This window comes from Physeter macrocephalus, chromosome 2 (genome assembly GCF_002837175.3).
Source record: "Physeter macrocephalus isolate SW-GA chromosome 2, ASM283717v5, whole genome shotgun sequence".
In the NCBI taxonomy this organism is placed as follows: Eukaryota; Metazoa; Chordata; class Mammalia; order Artiodactyla; family Physeteridae; genus Physeter; species Physeter macrocephalus.
Window position 1 is genome coordinate 55,254,707 of NC_041215.1, and position 21,074 is coordinate 55,275,780.

The 21,074-nt window shown below is 33.5% G+C and overlaps 1 protein-coding gene across 12 annotated transcripts in view; it reads left to right on the plus strand.

Moving 5' to 3' along the window:
* MBD5 (methyl-CpG binding domain protein 5) overlaps positions 1-21,074 on the plus strand; it is a 421,526-nt gene that overhangs the window by 72,201 nt on the left and 328,251 nt on the right. For 9 of the 12 annotated variants that reach the window (XM_055087736.1, XM_055087739.1, XM_055087768.1 and 6 more), the window contains 2 exons: positions 3,741-3,866; positions 5,810-5,907. The exons of 1 other annotated variant lie outside the window; for it this stretch is intronic. The gene's annotated coding sequence lies outside the window, so the exon portion shown is untranslated. Of the gene's footprint in view, positions 1-3,740; positions 3,867-5,809; positions 5,908-19,053; positions 19,135-21,074 lie in introns of those variants that run through there. 2 more of the 12 variants (XM_055087742.1, XM_055087752.1) reach the window with 2 other exon arrangements.

Below are 21,074 nucleotides of genomic sequence, written 5' to 3' on the forward strand. Positions count from 1 at the left end.
GAACCCGCGTCCCCTGCATCGGCAGGCGGACTCTCAACCACTGCGCCACCAGGGAAGCCCTAGAGTTTTATATTTTGTAATTTTTCTGGTGAAGCACTCAGGAACCCAGATACAATGGAAGGACAGTGGGGCAGGGGAATTGAATATATTGACAGGGGAGTGGCTTAAGTGACGTACAACACAATAAAAACAGAGTAAGGGAGGCAGTAAAGAGAAAGAACAAAAGGTAGAAAGTAGCCAATGAAATGGTCTTCAATTTTTTAACACATACCTCTGATGTATATATGTATTTATAAATTATGTATATTTACCTGTATGCTCATATACTTTATATAAAGCTTATTAAAAATATATTAAATTACGTAAGTATAATAAAATCTACTTTGTATAACCTGCAACCTACTTTATATGTTCTGCAAAAATATAAACTATAAAAATATAAAATATAAATAATGAAAGATTAAAAAGTTCTAAGACTTTCTTCCTTTACTCTACAGGATTGTCTTAACACTCGTCTTACAAGTGTATTGTAAGACACTTGTCTTACAATTGTCTTACACTTCCTACTTTGGAGATGAATTGCCTTGAGAATGTATATATATTAGATTGTAATTAGAAGAGAATGCTGGGATGTTGGGAGGTCATGGTCAGAGAGTAGAATGTCTAAATTTATTATTTTGAGGGTAGAGCATTAATAACATCTGGGGCATGTCCATGGGAAAAAATGGTTGATTGAATCACTAAGAAAAATCAAGAAATGGAAGATAAGTATGGGGTTATTAATGTAGCATATTGTGGTTACTCTGGTTGATGGCAACTTTGGGGTAAGAATAAAAGCCTATGAGCCAGGTGCAAGGGGATAAAAAATGAAAGAAGTTTTTGAAGAGGAAGTTACCTAGTAGGTGACAACGAGGAAGAGGGATAAATATACAAGCCTGCAAAAAGCATAGACTTGTACTCCGTGAGAGACTTTTTGTATACACTACCTGCAGTAGACAATGAAAGCTGAAAGATATTCCTAACTCAAAAGTGATTCTTTACTGGGTAATTTGTTTAAGGAAACAAGTCCCTCATCTCCCGTTGATAATCACTGGGGAGGGATAAAGTGATTCATACTCTAGTTAATTGTTACAATTAAATTAATACTTAGTTTAAATCAGTACTAAGGAATGGAAGCAAAACTTCCAAGAATTGGAGCATAATTTTGGAATCTTTAGTCAGATGTCGTTTTTTTCTCTCCAGAAAATTGGGATCCATCTTAGTCTTTTATCAATTCATGAATGCGTTTATATGGTAGTTTTTATAATGATATTATTTCATGTAGATTGATGTTTAGATTAATGAAAAGAAAAAGAGGTATGAAATCAGTACTGTCTTGAAAACTGCCAGGTGTATGATCCTAAGTATGGGGCATTTTTAATGGCAGACCTGGATAAATTAGGAGATTTTGAATTTCTGGAGGTTATCATGAGAGTCTACAAACCAAGGTAACATGAGGAAATGAAAGTGTGTGTCAGGAGAGAAAGGTAAGACACCTGAGGGAGAACTGAGTCTGATTTGCAGAATTTTCTGAAACCAGAATGGAGACTGTTTTGTCTCTGAAATTCATCACACCCAGTGACTTTCGCTGCTAACTTCATTGTGTCTTTGTTCATTCCTGTCTAACCTACTGCAGTTTCTGAATATCTACTTTCTCCAGCTTTCCAAGGTCTTGCCTTTCAGTCCTTTGTAGCAGGGTAGAGGTAGAGAGAAGCATTCATTCATTCATATACTCATTTATCAAAATGATTTTTATTGATCATCCCTCACTACTTGATGCTGGGTATGCAGCATCAAGTAGTAGAAAGTTCATACCCTCAAGGAGCTTACAGGCTAGTAGGATGGAGGGATAAATAACTGGAATATAGTGTGATAAATTCACTATAATCTAATAGAAGGGGCACCTAAATCCATTCCTTAGCAGTCAGATGAGTCTTCTGGGAGAATGTGACATTTCATGTAAGACCTAAGACCTTTGAGGAGAGTAGGAATTTACCAAGTGAAGATCAGAGGGAGTGTTGGGTCACAGGGGAGGATGAATGTTCAGGCTGAGGGAAGAGAATAGAATGTCCCTAAGGCAAGAGAAAGCAAGAGCCATATATTGACTGGGAAAATTAGATCAGATGTTAACCCCCCCTGTCTTCCCCATCTCCATCATTAGAGATATACTCAGATCTTCATACAAGTACCAACCTCTACACATAGGCCTCAAATGCCAGAGTCTCAAACTTGCATGTATGGAAGTACCTTATTCCAGTTATCTAATGGTGCATAACAAATTACCCAAAATTAATGGGATAGAACATACATTTATTATACTCACAGATTCTGGGTCAGGATTTCAGACAGGGCATAGTGGGGATGGTTTGTCTCAGTTCCATGATGTTTGGAGTCCAGCTTGAGGATTGGAAGTCTGTGAGAGCTAAAGTCATCTGCATCATTGTTCATTCAACTTTTTAGCAATTAATTTTGTATGTTGGCTTGGGGAATTAATTCTTCTCTAAAAGGACTACTTTGTATGGTCTCCTCATGAGCTAGTTGGAGTTTCCTCATAGCATGGGGACCAGGACCCAAAAGCAGGTGTCTCAAGAAGAAGAAAATTAGGTGGAAGTTTTATATACTTTTTATGATCTAACCTCAGGTGACCTAATCATCTTTACCATATTCTACTTGTTAGAACAGTCATGGGCTCATGTTGAAGGGAAGGGAAAATACCACCTACCTCTCAGTGGGAGGAGTGTCAGTCACATTGTAAGAAGAGAATGTGGGAAAGGATTGATTTATTGATTAGCATCTTTGGAAGGTACAATCTTGCATATTCCTCACTTAAGAATGTTCACAAATAAGATCAAATCTATGTTCCACTGCACCAGTAACAGTCATTAATTTCCCTTTATAGTTCACCTGTCGGTTATTCATCCACGATGTCTTTGACATTACTTTTGAGGTATTTTATAAATGTTAATAGCTCCATCCTGTCCGATAAGTGCAAAAGCAGAAAAGAAGGCTAGACATGGTTCAAAAAAAATCAACAACGTTTTAAAATTAAAACAGAGATAAAACTACAATATAACTAATGCTTGTATGCTGTCACCTTAAACATATAAATAAATGAAATGAAATGCACATCCTTTCAGAACCTAAAATTAAGGAACTTCAGTACTACTTTACCATCTTTATGCTTGCTAGCTAGGTTAGGAGAGTGTTGGGTTTGTTTTTTTAACCTCATTTTATTTCACTATACTGACTACTAGCCTCAGCTATAATATAAACTGAATACTAAACTTTTTTAAAATTGTGTTCTTTCAGTAAAAATAGATGTTAAATTTTAAACTACAACTCATTACATTTCTCTTTGTTTTTCTTTGTTTGGTCTTGATTTTCCCGTGCGTAGATTTGTCTTATGTGTGTTTGTGTAAGGTATGTGTGTGTACTCACACATGCGTGTATATACATACACAAATATGTTGAACAGTCTCTATATACATACATAATACATACCCATAAATGCAAATCAAGCTCTTTGTTGTTTCACTTAGCCTATCTTAACCACTCACAGAATCCTCCAATTTAAAGTGATCCAGGTGGGCCTGAATTAAGTAAGAAGGAAAATGTTTAAAAGTCATGTATCTAGTCTTGTTTTCAAGTTTGCTGTTCTAATCCATCCCATCCTCCTTTCTTCTACCTCAAAAATATTGTAGGAACAAGGTTGATCTGGGCATGAAGTTAAACAGGATATTGCTTTCATCTACTTCAGCCAAATTTCAAAGTCACTGACCTAAGAAAGACCTCCCCATCTACTTTGATAAAAAGCAGAGTTGAAAATGGTAATGTCCACTATTTTTTGCTAGTTGCTGTACATTTGTTACCTCATTTAATCCTCTGAAGAGTATATGTTATTCTCTTTATTTCAAGAGAAGAAAGCAAAAGGCTAGAAGAAATGAAGTAGCTTGTCTGTTACACAGCTGTGACATAGTAGTGACAATAAGATTCTAGCCAGATCCGTCTAACTCCAAATAATAATTTCCAAGTAATATTTCTCAGCTGAATATTTTGATTTTTATGTAACATTTATGTGAGTGATCAGAATCGCTTGTTTTATTCAGCTAGCTGAATATATAAACCTGGATTGTTTGTATAAGGCATTTACAAAGCAGAAGACTTATGAGAACAGAACATTGGCCCTACTAGGAGCTCACAGTCTGTTCATTGGCAAATCAAAGAAATTTTAAAGTCAGACAAAAGAAACTATGAAAAGCATAATTTATTATGTTGTATAAGACTAGAACATTCCTACTCACCAAGAGAAGAGATAGATGGGAAAAATTTAATCAGAATATAAGTTCCTGTAAGAAAATACAGCATTCTGTGAGAAATCAGACTGTTGCCTTAGAATAAATTCCTCATGTATCCATGTAAGCAGCATGAAGAAAATAAAATGTACATTATCAACTTTTCTTTACTGTACCAAAGCCAAACACAGCCCCAGCTGTGTTGCTACTTACTGCTTGATCTTTCTATTATTTTGCTTTCCATCAGTGAGTTTTTTCCTCTTCAGAGTAACAGCTATCCCTAATGGTAGAGTGCATTTCTTTTTTTTTTGCCGTATGCGGTCTATCACTGTTGTGGCCTCTCCCGTTGCAGAGCACAGGCTCCAGACACGCAGGCTCAGCGGCCATGGCTCACGGGCCCAGCCACAGCACAAACCCGCGTCCCCTGCATCGGCAGGCGGGCTCTCAACCACTGCGCCACCAGGGAAGCCCAAAAGTGCATTTCTTACAGAGATCAAAAGTAATGTAATTGGGGCTTCCCTGGTGGCGCAGTGGTTGACAGTCCGCCTGCCGATGCAGGGGACGCAGGTTCGTGCCCCGGTCCGGGAGGATCCCACATGCCGCGGAGCGGCTGGGCCTGTGAGCCATGGCCGCTGGGCCTGCACGTACGGAGCCTGTGCTCCGCAACGGGAGGGGCCACAGCAGTGAGAGGCCCGCGTACCGAAAAAAAAAATAATAATAATATAATTGAAAACATTATGGCCTTGAAAATACTTTAATATTTAATTTAGCCGTTCATGGGTAAATGTTACTGGAGTCATAGAAAAGTTAAGATACAAGTAGTGGTATAAGAAACAATCCCCAAAGCCAATCAGTCCTAGAAGAAGAGCCCAGGATAGTGGCCTTAGTTCAGGGAACCTTTTCAGGAAAACACACAACCTGTTGACATTCTGATACATGCTGCATACTAAGGTGGCAAGTTAGTACATGGAATAGTTTGGAAATGTAGCCTCAGAATTCAGTGAAGTGCCCTTTCTTTGTTCTGGACCAGAGATATGCCCAACTTTCCCATCCCGTCATACATCCCTTGGCTTCTTATAATTTCTAGCTATGTCAGTGCATGGAAAACTGAAACAAGATGGGCATGATTTTTTTTTTAATTTCACTGTATTTTAGTCAAACATGAATGTCTAAAGTTTGATTTCAAAATAAATTTAAGGTATCTTGCCAGAGTTAGGAGAATAATTTAAACACGTTATATAACTCATTATTAAAGTTCCTTTTCAGCATTATCAAATAGTAAATTTAAAATCCTGTTCTTTATGAAATAATGTTTGTGACAGGTGCCATGCTTGACCAGTGTAATATAACATATTAATGCATGATGAGATTGTAAGAGGGGGTATGAGGAGCTGTGACAGCAGTGGCCTGAGTTCCCTCCTCCTGGAATGGCCAGCCGTCTCCCCCTAGCTAACTCTAATTTCTTCTCTCATATACAGCTTAGAAGTCATCCCTTCTGCGGACATTCTCCGATCTTTTCATTTTGCATTAGGTGTACCTCCTCTGTGAACATCTGTAGTATCCTGTGCATACTCAGGTACTTCTCTTTATATATCTCTCACTCCTTCACCGGACTGTAAAATTGTTGTGAGCTTCACTGTTTTTCATCTTTGTATCCTCAACATCTAAACTTGTGCCTCATACCTGGTAGGCACTAACATCTTTGTTGAATGAAGGCATACATGAAAAGATGAATATGAATAGATTTATAGGTATTTTATGAAGCGCACATTCATAGAAGGTTATGTTTCACAAGGAAAAAGCATTAACTCATTACCCATGAAACATTGTCTTGTTATGCTTCTTCATCGCATTCTGCAATATTATTTTTTGTTTCTTTGGATCTTTAACCTATTGCACTAAACAAAAAATAGTTACTACTTAAACTGCATTTTGTAACTTTGTCAGTAAGTTTTTAACACACAATATTGACTCTTTGAAAAGGTTACTCTAAATTTTTTCAACATTTTTAATTTGAAGTTGTATTATTTTATGGCCAGTTTTCCTCCCAAAGAATGTTTCATTAGGTATTTAGTGGATGCAGTAGCAAAATAAGATTTGCCTTTTGGAGAAAATTTGACTTTGTGGAAGATTCTTTGGAATGTGTCTATTTTTAAAGTTATGGGCTTTCTGATTTTAATCTAAAATTGGGTGAATAATATTTATAGTTTTTGTAACACCTTAGAGTTCACAGATTGCCTTATGTACTTTTTTATATAATCTTCAAATTAAATTGCTTGTGAGATAGTATAATACTTACGAGATAATATGGGATATAATAAATAAGTAAACGAAGAATCATAGAGGTTAAAATACACCTTAGATTGTACAGCTGAATCTGGAATTTTATTTGTGGGGAGATTTTTACTGTTGATTCAATTTCTTTAGTAGTTTTGTTCAGAATTTTCTGTTTAATCTTGAATCAGTGGCAGTAAGCTATATTTTTCTAGTTTGTTCATTTCATCTGTCTTCAAATGTATTGGCATGAAGCTGTTTTAATATGCTCTTATTATTTTAATGTCTGCAGCATCTGTAGTTATGTAGTTTCTGACATAAGCTATTTCTGCATGCCTGCCTTCCTCCTTCTCTTCCTTACTTCCTCCCTCCCTCCCTTTTTCCTTCTTTTCTTCCTTACAACTTTTTGCTGAATCTATCCAGAGGTTTGAAGTTTTATGCTTTGCAGAGAGTCAGCTTTTAGCTTTCCCGTCACCTCTATTTTATCTTTATTTTGTATTTCATTAATTTCTGGGTTTTTATTTTAATTATTTCTTATCCTTTGCTTTTTTCTACTCCTTTATTTTTTTTTTTAAGTTTATTGTGTTTCTTTTATAAAGTCTGTTTTATTGGATTCTCGGGTCACTAATTTTCGTCCTTTTCCATAGTAGGCATTTAAGGTTATAAAGTTCTCTTCAATTATTGATTTTCATATATACCACAGGTTTTCATATTAGGTTGTCGCTTAGTTCTGAATATTTAGTTCCAATTTCCATTTCGAGTTATTTAGAAGTATGCTGCTTATTTTCAAAACAATTGAATTATTTCTAGTTATCTTTTTGTTATTAAATTCTGTCTTAATCTCATTGTTGTTAAAGAATGTGGTTTGTATAATATCAATTATTTAACTTGCTGAGCCTTATTTTTGTGGCCTAGTTTGTGATCAGCTTTTGAAATGTTCTATTTTGGAAATGTACTTGAAAATAATGTGTATTTTACAACTCTGGGTATCATTTTATACATATGTCCATTAGATAAGTGTAATTGTTCAAATCTTTTATGTTCTTATGACGTTGTCTTCTTGACCTTTCAGTTACTAAGCTAAACTATAAATCTCCCATTTTACATTGTTTGTTTAGTTTTCCTTGTCAAGTTTTGCTTTATGTATTTTGAGATTGTTAGCTGTATACAACTTTGTTATTGTTATATTTTCCTGAAGAAGTAAACTTTTTATCATTTAACAATGATCCTCTTTATTTCTAGTAATGCTTTTTTCCTTATATTAATATAATTTTGATATTTGTATTAATATCTTTCTCCATTTTATACTTTTATTTATGTTATGGATGTAGCTTTTGGAAAGAGAACAATATAGCTAAATTTTTTAAAATCCAATCTGACAATTTTTATCTTTTAACTAGACTATACAGCCCATTTATGTTTATTGTAATTACTGATGTATTTGGGTTTATTTCTGCCATTTAATTTAGTATATTTATTTTCCCATCATTTCTTTGTTTCTCTTTCTTTCTTTCTTTTATTGACATCTTTGTGCATTCTTCATTATTTTTTTCTTATTCATTTTTTCTCCTACTGGTTTGGAGGTTATACTTGCTTACCCTAGAAATGTTATCATGTATACTGTTTAAATTATATACATACCTTTACTCTCTACCCAAACAAAAAGACCTTAGAAGAGAATATTTTAACTCTGCTTACCTTTTCCCAATTTATATATTTTTGTTTATGTTTTTAATTCTATAAGAAATAAATATAATATTTTATAATGTTAATATTGTTTATTTATTTTTACCACTTTTTTTCACCTCATCATTCCTTAGGCATTTCAGAACTTTTGATTGAAAATAAATTCAATGAGGACATGAGAGTGATAAACCCTCTCAGTCTTTATCTCTAAATGACCTTATTTCACTCTCATTGTTAGAAGAATTTTATTGGGTATAGAATTCTAGGTTACTAGGTTAATTTCTTAGAGTCCATTAAAGTTATTATTTCACTGTCTTGTGGATTCTCTTTCTTTCAAAAGTTCAATTATTGGTCTGTCAGTCCTTTGAATGTAATTTATCTTTTTTTTCTGTTTGCTTTTGATATCTTTTCTTTTTCTTGTATTAACAGTTTCATTCTTCCAATATAGCCTCTACCTCTTTCTGTCTTTGCTAGAGCTCTAATTCAGATGTACATGAGGTCTTTTCGCAATATTTTCCATGCCTCTTTATGTCTCAGGATTACATTTGACATAATTTATTCATTTCTCTATTATCGTTCTCTAGTTCTCATTTCAACTATATTGAAGTTACTGTTTAACCTATTGATTGACTTCTTTTGCTTTATCATACTTTGCATTTTTAAAAATTCTCTTTTCTTCTTTTTTCAAAATTCATCTTCTTTTCTTATATTGTTAAACTTTTTACTTCTTGAAACATATTAAACATATTTATTGTATGTGCAGTAATTCTAATACCTGGCAACTTCTTAGGAGGGATTCTGCCATATGTTGTTGTTTATTTGTTTTACATATGATGCCTTGTTTTTTAATATATTTAAATGATTTTTTAAATCTTGAGCTATTCATTTTTCTTTGAATTTTACATATGAAAGTATTTTGATAACTGTGTTTCAAGGTGTACATTCGTTTCTATCAGATGCCTGACAGTATTAGTATGATACTATTAATATAGGACCACTTTAAAATCTTGGCTTGAGGTTTTGTGGAGCAAAAGAGTAGTGAGACTTTAGACTGCAGACTTCAGTGAGGGTTAGCTTGTGGTTACAAATTATCAGAGAGGACTTATTTTTCCCATCCATCCGGTGTCAAAGTTCTGTATGGGCAATTTCCCTTACATTTCCTCTTAGGGAAGGAAGCAAGAGGGTGGGGTTGGTATGGCGTAATGCTTAAGAGCATTGTGCCTAGACCCAGACCGTCTGAATTTGCATTTTGCCTCTACTGCTACCCTTGAACAAATTACTTAACCTTTCTGTTCTTCAGTGTCTTGATCTCTAAGATAAAGATTATAATGGTGCCCTTTTTATGGGTTTTCTGAGGATAAAATGAGTTAATATCTTTGAAGCACTTAGAACACAGTAAGTTCTATAAGAGTTTCCTATTATTATCATGATCATCATTATTTTGTCTAACTAACTCTTATACTAAGTGAGTAGTGCTTTGTGGCCCCAGCACTCTTGGGGGGGGTCTCATGTTAGACATCCTACCTTTTGAGGCCTCAAAAATTAATACTCAACTTCAGCTGATTCAGCAAATATTCTTAAGACAAAAGACAACTCAAGTGCTTACCTTACTACTCTGAATACCAGTCTTCACTTAGTCTTGTCCTCAGAATTCCTTACTTTTTTCTTACCTCATGGGATAATTTAAGAAGTATTTTTTATATTTCTTATTTTATTTTAGTTGTTTTCAGGTGATACTAGTGTTACAGGTTATAGAAGTCCATTATACAGCTTGTAAATGTCAAAGCCAAGACTAAAGTCCCAAACTGACTCTGAGCATGATGCTTCAAGAAATTTGGACAGCAGACATACACAGACATGAATGTTTCAAATATTTAAAATCATTAGTAATCCAAAAAATAGTGATAGAAGTAACTATACAGTACCATTTTTCTTATCAAATTAGAAAAGTAAAGAAGAAAAGAAAGGAAGAAGGAAGGAAACAGAATTTGAAACCCCAAATCAATAAGCATTCAAAAATCCAGAAACTTTCTTATCTCTTATTGGCAAAGATGTTAATTACTACAACTCCTGTGCAGAGCAATTTGGCAGTGTATATCCAAGTTAAAAGATTTATATTTATGACACATAAATTTTGCTTCTACGAAAAACAATTAAAGGTATGTATAGAGATTTAACCATAAAAGTGGACATTACATCACTTTACAGAAAATTAAAATTTTGGAAACAAACATTTACCTCACAATAAGAGAATGGGCTGAGTTGAGCATGAAACATCCAAATAATGAAATGCTAAATGCAATTTTAAAAGATTTCTTTGAATGCCATCAAAAGAAGTTTGTGGTAATTTGTTGAGGGGAAACAGAGATGGTTGCAAGTTAAAATATACAATCTAATTTTTAAAAAACAATGGTGTGTGTATATATATAATCATAATCCATCGCAAAAGTTAAAAGTAATAGCTCTTGAGCATGAGGTTTGGGGTGATTTTTAACACATTTTCTTTTTACTTATTTGTAGTTTCTACAGTGATCTGAACACTATTAAAAATAGATAACATGCCGTTAAGTAAATTCTTAAATAAGAATCATAGTTCAAGATGCCAGTACTCTAATAAAACTATTTATATTTTTGTATATTGACTTTTCAATTCTAATGCTTAGGTATATATATTTTTATGTAGTTAAAGTTATTCTGTACATATATTTTATAATCTGACATTTTCTTTGACAATTTCTAATTATTTTTCCATGTTTCTACATAGCTTTGCAGTGATCAATTTGATGACCATATCATATTGATATTCTGTTTATTTAATTACTAAAATTTAATATATTTTCTACAATTGTTTAAATATTTACTTTTTTAGCATTTATCTATTATGGCTAGCACTTCAATTAAATAATACAAATGATAGTTCTGAAAATAATGGTAACAAATTATCAAATACCTTTTTGGTGTTTCATAAAAGTTATATATAATTCTTAGAACAATTCTATGAGTTAGACATTATTATTCTCTTATTAAAATGAAGCTAAATAACCCATTGATTACAAAGCTAGTGAGAGGTTGAGCTAGAGTTCAATCCAGATTTGTCTGATTGTATGTCTGATTTATCTAAGCTTTTTCCATTAGAGTTTGTAAAATTGTGTTCTGTAATCGTTAACAAGAAATATTAGCAGGGATGAAAAATAGTTTTAATTCCGTTTCCTGAATCCCATATCTATTTCAGAGTTTTTGAGACCATTATCTTTTAGTTTCTAGTATTGTTGTTAAAAGATCAGTAACCTTTCAGAGTCTCATCTTAGGCACAGGAGTTCTCCCTGCCCAGTCTCTGGAATCTTTTAGAACCTTCTCTTTTTCCTCAGTGCTTTCTACTCTCTTAATGATTCACCTTGTTGTTTACTCAGTTTTCATCCTTTGACCTGGGTATTCCGTTTGCAGATTTTTCATGTTTTATTTCTTTGATGGTTTCCTGTCTTCTAATTTGCTGTTATTGACCATGTTGTTGTTGTTGTTGTTGTTGTTGTATCCTTGGAACTCCTTTTATTTGGATACCGGACCTCTTAGACTCTTACTGTCATATCTTTTGTTTCCTATTGTTCATTTCTCTATCATTTTGTTTCTACCTTAGGGAAGAGTTTTTAGCTTTATATTTGAATCCACTTTAAAACTCTATGCTTTTTTTTTTTTCATTTCTGATCTTTCTTGTTCTCTGAGAGTTTCTTTTTTTATAGCTTCTGATTCTTGCTTCCTGAATACAATATAGTTTCTTATTTCTGTGAGGTTTTTAAATACATTTTTTGAAGTTTCTTCTGTACCCTGAATGTATGTTTCTCCACGTTCAGTTTTTCTGTTTATATGGTTTGAATTCCTGTCTCTGTGTACTATGAGCAGAGCTTGTTGATTGGAGAACTTCACTGAGATTTGAATGCACGATGAACTGATCTCTTTGTTGGGAGGTCACCAAATGTCAGTATCTGCAGGTATTTACTCTTAGGCAGTTCAGATTACACAGAGAGGAATTTTCCAGTATCTTGTCTCTGGAGGAAAACCCTGGATGCCAGCATTCTGGGAGGCAATCAATGGAAAGGGAGGAAAGGGAGTGGTGTAATAAACCTTTACTTAGTCCCAGTTGTTAAATAAGACAAATTATTCCACTTTCATCTCTTCTTGGTGACTCATAATCTAAAGCCTCTTGGTTCAAACTTTTAGAGAATAAAACTTCAGTCAACTATTTAAGTAGTCACCTGGCTCCAGAGTAGGAAAGGTCAGTTTGGCATCCTCTTCTAAAAAATTGTGAACAAATCTTTCCATTTAAAGCCCTACCTTATTATACCCTTCTATCCAGAAATACAATTCCTTAGCTTTTCTGAAGTTCTGCGATAGAACTGCTTCTCTCTCTCTCTCTCTCTTCCCCTCCCTTCCTCCCCGGCTTCCTGCCTACCTCCTTCTCTTTCTCCCTTACCTTTCTCACCCTTTGGGTTATTTTTAATCAATTCAGTTTCCAGTTTCAAAAAGTATATTGATACCTTCTGTCTGTTTTGTCTCCTTTTGTTTTTTTCTTATAGTATTATAATTTAAAATGTATATATACATTTACCATCTTTTAAATGGTGTTTCAGGAAGGAGTAGAAAGGAACATATGTTTAATCCACTATGTTTAACTAAAAAACTCATAATATTATGGCCACCCATTCAAGAATATGTCTCCATTTATTTAAGTCATAGTTTAAATATACTCATTAAGTTTAATGGTTGTCTTCATAGAGATTAAATGCAGCTCTTATTAAATTACATTCTAAATAATGCAGTTTTTCCTCGTTATTTGGAATGAAGTCTCTTCTTCCTTTCTATTTTCTACCTAGTTGTAACTTGATGATATTACTTTAGCATGTTTAACTTACATCTGGAAAAATTACTACTCATTAATTCTATAATTTCTGCACTGATTCTTTTAGATTTCATAGCATACATTTCATCAAAATAATATCTTGCCTCTTCCTATGTTATATTAATTCCTTATGTTTCTTTTTCTATTGTTTTACATATGTAAAATATATTCAAAACCACTTTGAATAATATTGGTAATAATTAATATTCTTATTTTTATTCCTGAGTTTGGAGGGAGTACTTCTAGTAGAGTTCTATTTGATATAATATTGACTTTTGTTTTGAAATGTCATTATTTTTAAATGTATTATGGAACAGGCTCAAAAACTGAAGAGACATGTCCAAAGGACATAGGAGCTAGCTTTAAGGGGGCTCCTTCTAAACATATTTGAGACAATTATGTCCCAAATCAAAAAAATAATGATAGAAATGGGTTATAACACACTAAATTAAAAACAATAATCCGTAAGTCCACACTGATACATAAAAGAAAGTAGAGAGAAGAACGGATGAAGGGAAAGTGCCTTTTTACAGAATACCAGCTAACAAATGTAGAAAGGTTAAAAGAAATGGAAAATCACTTTTCTTTACAATGATTGTAATAATTAAGGCAGCAGTCACCAGTTGATGCTAAAATTATTGGGTAAAAAGACTGCTTGGAAACAGGATATTCACATGGTCTCCAAGTATCACCTCACAGATCACTTATTAATTAGAATATTACCTATAAAATGGAGAAATCTGGCAGCTACCATCTTAACCATACGATTAAACTTCAAAACACCAATAAAGGACAGTGTGGCATCATGTGCCTCCTAATATGTTGCACCTCAGAAGGAAAAGATGCACCTTTGTTATAGTCCTGCCAATAATGTTTAACCTAAATCTATTCATGAGGAATTAACCAGACAGATTCAAATCGAGAAATAATCTGAGAAACAAGTGATCTAGACTTCCAAAATGTCAGTGATGTGAAAAACTAGACAAGATTGGAGAATTGCTCTAGATGAAAGGAGAATGAAGATTGACTGGATCATAATATGAAAAAGAAAAAACAAAACAAAACAGTAAAACCAACAAAAGGCATATGGATTGGGAGACAAATGATAAAATAGAAATATGGATTATAAATTATATCACATTATCAATGTAAAGTGTCCTGAATGTGATAATTAAATATCACAATTGTGTAGAGTATCATTATTCTTGGGTGATACATACTGAAGAGTATACATCAATCAAGTGCTGCAGTGTGTACAAGTAACTCTCAAATAGTTCAGCAAAAAGAAAGTGTATGTATAGATACAGATATGCAGACACACAAGCACATACCCATAAAGGGGGGAGGGCAGATGTGGCAAGTGGTTAAAAATATGTTAAACTAGGTGAAAGTTATTAGTTGTTCTCTGTAGGTACTATTATTGGAACTTCCCTTAAGTTTGCAAGTTTTCAGAGAAGTTAGAAAAGTGAAATATATTTTTGTAACCTTGATGTATAGTGTCACAGAATTTAAATTTAGCTATTCTATATCTACAACTATATCTCTTTAGTAGTAAAAGAGATAAAAATTTGGTTTGATTCATTTTTTTTCAGCCTATATAAGAAATTGTGTGTGTGTGTGTGTGTACACATACTCATTTGTGAGAACCTTTAATGTCTCTACTGAAATCCTGTTCTCCAGGGAATCTCCTCAGCATTTATATTTTATACTGGAGGTTCTGCTCTGTCATAAATATCCTGAACTAAAATGCTCTTTCTTTCTTTAAAAAACTATGCCATTTATTAGCTTCTCTTGAATTGTTTTTCTAAACTGGCCTAGCAAACCTTTGCACCAAATACTTTCTACTGGGTGCAAAATGAATGTCTTTATGAATTTTTCACACATTTAAAAATAAAAAAAACATGAGGAATTATCACATGAGCCTCTTTGTAGTTCGTGGTCTCTAATACTTAATAAAAAGTCTAAAGTTATTTCTTCCCTTAAAAATTTACAATTTTTAAATGCTTATCATTGAGTCATTATCTACTTTGCCACCGAGTTATACTGATTTGTATTTAAATCTAATCCCCATGATAATTCTGTTTAAGGCTTGTCCATCTCATTTTGTCTAGTATTATAGTGCTGAACTTGAAATTTTAAAAAATCTTGCATTTAGACTCAGAAATCCTTGGAGGCCCAGTTCTTCCTCTGACTAGCTCTAAAATTCAGGTATCTGTTCGGTAATCTAAAAGTTTTATTAGACCAGATATGTAGAAAACAATCACCAATATTACTTCTACTCTAGCATACAGTGAGTTGGACCCTCTATTGTATGGCATATGCAGCTGTGCATTTTCAAACCATAGCTAAAAATCTTGCTGGTTTTATCATGTTCTCTCCATCTGTAATACCTCAGGTGAGGTTGGGGTTGGTTGAGAAATAGGTGGTATGACTTTAGAGCATCTTCTTACTTCTCATAATAATTCTTTCAATTATTGATGCTTTCCTTTTGCACATAAAGTTTAAGTCTTAAAAAATAGGTACATTGTATTTCATCTGCTGGGAATATTACCTTGTGGAAAACTCTCTGATTTATAGTAACTACTCTCAAACTTGTACTATTGATATTTTTGGCATTTACTGTTAATAGCTTCTAATCTCTAATTAAAACGTTGTTGACATCCCCAGTTTTGTTAGAGGATAGAGGAGCTTAAAATGACATGCGTGGAGGACCCATTCACTACTTTCCGCATTGCAGTGGAACGTGAGTAGCCTAAGTACACCTTATTCTGTTGTCACAGCCAATTTTTAGCATGGAAGAGGCTGCTAGGAAGAGTAGGACAAGATGGTGAACTGGATTAATAAATGATCATCACTTTGCTTTTGTACCCCATCTTTCCCCTCTCTATGAATAATCTGAAGATGACTATATACCATATGGTAAATATAGCACAGCACACAGTTTTGATTCTTTTCAATTTTTTAAACTACTAATTTTGTTATTACAAATGTAATATTTTTTTCTTTTAGAAAATATAGAAGAGAAAAATTAAAATCACATGTAATTACACCATCCAGAGATAATCACTTTGGTACTTACCCTCCCAGATCTTTCTCTTTAGGGATTTCTAGTTTGGAAATGAGTTCATGTTGTATATGCCACTTTGTTACATGAATTTTGTCATTAACAATATACTGTGGACCTCTTTCCAGGTTATTTAATTTTTTCTGCACTATTATTTTATATGGCTGTATAATATTGTGTAGTTGTTCCATGACTTATTTAAACAGCTTCCTGTGATTGATTTAAATTTTTTATTATACTAGTGCTCTGATGACACTGATGAAATAAATCTTTGGTCACAATTTCTTTTGAATGAAAAATCTAGCTATTGCTAGATCAAAGAGGATTGAAATTTTAAAAATTTTGATACATATTGCTCAACTACTTTTTTTAAAAGTACTTTATCCTGAAATAGCTTAATGTAATTTCTAGAGAAAACCAGTAAGGAAGGTGGCTGACGTAAATACTATGAGTACTCTAGATAATCTCTTAGCAAGCTATAAAATTGTTGGTTAATTGTTTAGAGGTGAGAATAAGTTAGTTATTACCTGCTGTCATTAGGAATAACATATCAGAAATTTCCAGTATAAATTGAAGGTAATACCTATGTAACAGCATAGACATTTTACCAATATATAAAAGCTAAGAGCTTATATAGGAAATGATTTGTTAAATGTAGTTTTCCCTTCTTTTTCTTCCAAAAGGAGGATGTTTTTACTAATTATTCTAAATAATAAAAATTACATGAGATCATACTCTAATTGTTTTGCAGGTTGATTTTTAAAAATCTACCAACATATTACTAAAATATTCCCATATTGCTACATAGATTTACCTTACTGTTTTTAATTCCTGCATATTACATGGTATGGTGGATATGCTATATGTTAGTAAATAAATTCCTTGTTGATAATTATTTAGATTATTTACTTTTTTCTCAATTATAAATAGTGAGTGCACTTATTGTCTTGTACAGACATTTGTGTACTTATTATTCCATTAAAGTAAATACACCTGCAGCAGTGACATTGTTACTGGTAGAAAACAGTGATAAAACTCTGAGTTCTGGTATTAGAGCTTGAATCTCAGCCTCCATCACTGACATGCTGTGTAACTTTGGCAAGCTAACTGACCTTACTATAATACTGATCTGAATTTAGAAGACACTTTGTAGAACTGTTGAGAATTCTATAGCCTCTCCTTAATAAAGAAATTCATGTAAGGCGGATGCTATGTACCTATTGCATCTGGCACATAATAAGTGCTAAAATATCCCTATTGTTATATAAATTTTCTTCTTTAGTGAATTTTCTAGTCATTTCTTTTGTTTGTTTTTCTCTTAGATAGTTTCTTTTTTATTAAGTTTGTGGGAGAATTTTTTATATTAACATTTACTTGTCCCTTTTGTAAGTTATAAATATGTTTTCCCAATTTATCATATCTACATTTTGGTTTAGTCAAGTGTGTCAATCTTTTCTTTTATGATTTCTGGTCTTTGTGTCATGCTAAGAAAGGAAATCTCTACTGCAAGGTTATGAAGTTACTATCCTGTATTCTATCCTAGAGATCTTTTTATTTTCTACATTTAAGTATTTACCTCTTTTGTATGTGTGTGTGGCTAGTACTACTCCTTCTCAGCTCCCTTGTATTCCCCCAAGGGACATATTGGAAATGCTGGGGTCCTTTTTAGGTTATCACCATGATTGAGAAAGGACTACTGGTGGTATTCAGTGGTCAGGAGCCAGGGATGTCTGCCAGACTCCTTTAGTGCACAGAACTTCCCTCAACAAAGAATTCCTGAGTCCTACTTGACTTTGAAATGCCTTGCCAGACCTCTGAATCTTACCATTGCTTTCTGCCAACAACAAACATCTGAAAACTAAACATCTAAGAATTAAAAATAAAAATAACAGTGGATTTAATCGATTGCTTCTCAGGTTGAGTTTAAAAATAACACCTGGGGCTTCCCTGGTGGCTCAGTGGTTGCGCGTCCGCCTGCCGATGCAGGGGAACCGGGTTCGCGCCCCGGTCTGGGAGGATCCCACATGCCGCGGAGCGGCTGGGCCCGTGAGCCATGGCCGCTGAGCCTGCGCGTCCGGAGCCTGTGCTCCGCAGCGGGAGAGGCCACAACAGAGGGAGGCCCGCATACCACAAAAAAAATAAATAAATAAATAAAAATAAAAATAACACCTGAATATGTAGAGAAAATCTGAATTTCATGGACCAGGGGGAGTATGGAGAATAGTACAACCTTTTTTGTTTTTGTTTTATTATTGATTGCTCCTTTTCCGTGGGAGTTTATTCTTGTTCTATTGCCACAATACCCCTCAAATGTAACTGAAAACAAAATTAGAAAATTTCAATCACCTCTCGTTTCATGCATTGTTTCTCTTCATTGGGTGCCATTTGCACAGCTTGTTCACATTGCTCTTCTCTTTTGAGCTGCTGATTTTTCTTTTATATCCAGTAATTTCAATTTGTGTAGATAGATCTCCATTAATACTATTGTTGTCTCTCTTGGGCTTCTTCAGCACATCCATAGGTCTGGCTGCAGGGGTTCCCTGGCTGGGAAATAGTGAATTTTTATTACTGAATATGATCAACTTGTAGAATAGAGGTTCAGTCCTTTTCTATAAATTACAGTGGTCAAATAAGTCATTCCTTGTTATTTTATACCTTTTTATATAATATAGATAAGATAACGTAGTTTGAGTTTTTAGCCTTCTGGTAGTGAAAGTTTAAGAATACTACCTAAAAGAGTTGAAAAAAAAAAACATAGCTTACAAATAATTTTCCATAAACATCATTTCTCTTACTGTTTTTTGAGGTACTTACCCACAAGAGAAGCTGGAAAAAAAAAGGCATTTCTACAATGTGAAAGCATCTTTGGATATTATGATGAAAAGGTACATGGCTATAGCATCTACAGAATTTCAATAACAGTGCTTAAATAGATTTCTTATGGCTATTTATTCTCTACTTTTTCAATTAAAAAATGGAGTTTCTGCGAAGGGCAACCATTATCCCCATTTTGTTGATGTAGAAATTAAGGCATAAAGAATCTAAATAACTTGTTCAAGGTCTCATAGCTAGGGAAAAAAAACAGTCATACAGATTGAATTAAAAATTCATTCTTATAGCATGCTGCATCTTTAGTTAAAAGAGAATTTGGGTTCTGCTCCAGGACACAGGAAAAAACTGTTTGAGACCTGGGAAATCTTTACCATAAAGCATAAAACACCACAAAACATCTTGTCCTGCTTATTACTAAAGTAGGCATTACCATTATTCCACCATACCCCTCAAAGAATGGTCACCACTGAATACCCAGCACTTATCACAGTGCCGCCATAATCAGTACTCAGTAAATATTCACAAAAGATGAGTGAACCTATGTAATGTCCCCAGGGACTGACTAAAACAATGGGTGACATAGTCTCATTCATTCTACCAAATAAGTTAGTTTCAAAAATATGCCCCCAATTACAGGAATGAATTAATTTGCTGTATTAAATTATTGTTATAAATCAATTGTATTTTCAAGAAAAACTATTAAAAGTTAATCATTTTTGCTTTACAGTCATTAATATTAAACCATTATATCTGATAATAGTTTAACAGTAGAACTGTTCTAGCTTGGTGTTGGTCAAAATAGGCAGCACATGACAAAGAAGATTTTAACCTTTTCTCTTTCACAAAGGGGGCATCTCCCCAGGTCACCTAAGGTAGGTTTCACTCACAAGTAATTTATGTAAGGTAAAAATATGATATTTAAGTTATTTTAACAGTTTTATTGAGCTGTAACTTATATCAAATATCGATAATTCACCCACTAAAAGTGTATGATTCAGTGATTTTTAATATATTCACAGAATAGTGCAATAATCAACAGAATCAATTTTTAGAGTATTTTAATTACCCCCCAAAAAACTCATGTACCCATTAGTGGTCACTCCCTATTCTCCCCACCCTCCAGCTCTCAGAAATCACTAATTTACTCATTTTTTTCCTATGGATTTGCCTATGCTGGACACTTCATACAAACGGAATCATATAATATGTGGTCTTTTGTGACTTGCTTCTCTCCTGTAACATAATGCTTGCCTATGTTACAGTATGTATCCTAATTTCATTCCTTTTCATTGATGAATAGTATTTCAGTATATGGTTATAACATTTTGTTTATCCATCTATCAATTGATGGACATTTGGGTTGTCTCCTATTAGGTACATGATTTACAGATATTTTCTCCCATTCTGTGAGTTGTCTGTTCACTTTCTTGATGGTATTCTTTATAACACAAAAGTTCCTAATATTGGTGAAGTCTAACTTTATTTTTCTTTTATTGCTTGTGTTTTTGGTGTCGTATCTAAAGAAGGCTTTGCCTGTCCCAAGGTCGCAAACACTTATTCCTATCTTTTCTTTTAAAGTTTTATAATATATCTCTTACAGCAAACTGTGTGACTCATTTAGAGTTAATGTTTGTGTATGATATAAGGAAGTGGTCCACTTTTTTCTTTTTCATATGGATATTTGATTGCACCCAGCATCCTTTGTTGAAAAGACTATTATTTCCCCATTGAATGGTCTTAGAATCCTTGTCAAAAACCAGTTGACCGTAAATGTAAGGATTTATTTCTTGACTCTTAGATCTGTTCCATTAATCTACACCTGTATTCTTGTGCCATTATCACATTGTTTTCATTATGTGAGGTGTCTGTTCTCTACCTTGTTATTCTTTTTCAAGATTATTTTGGTTATTCTTGCATTTCCATGTGAAATCCTAATCAGCTTGTCAGTTCTGCAGAATTTGATAGATTTTTTTTATAGTGATTGCATTTATTC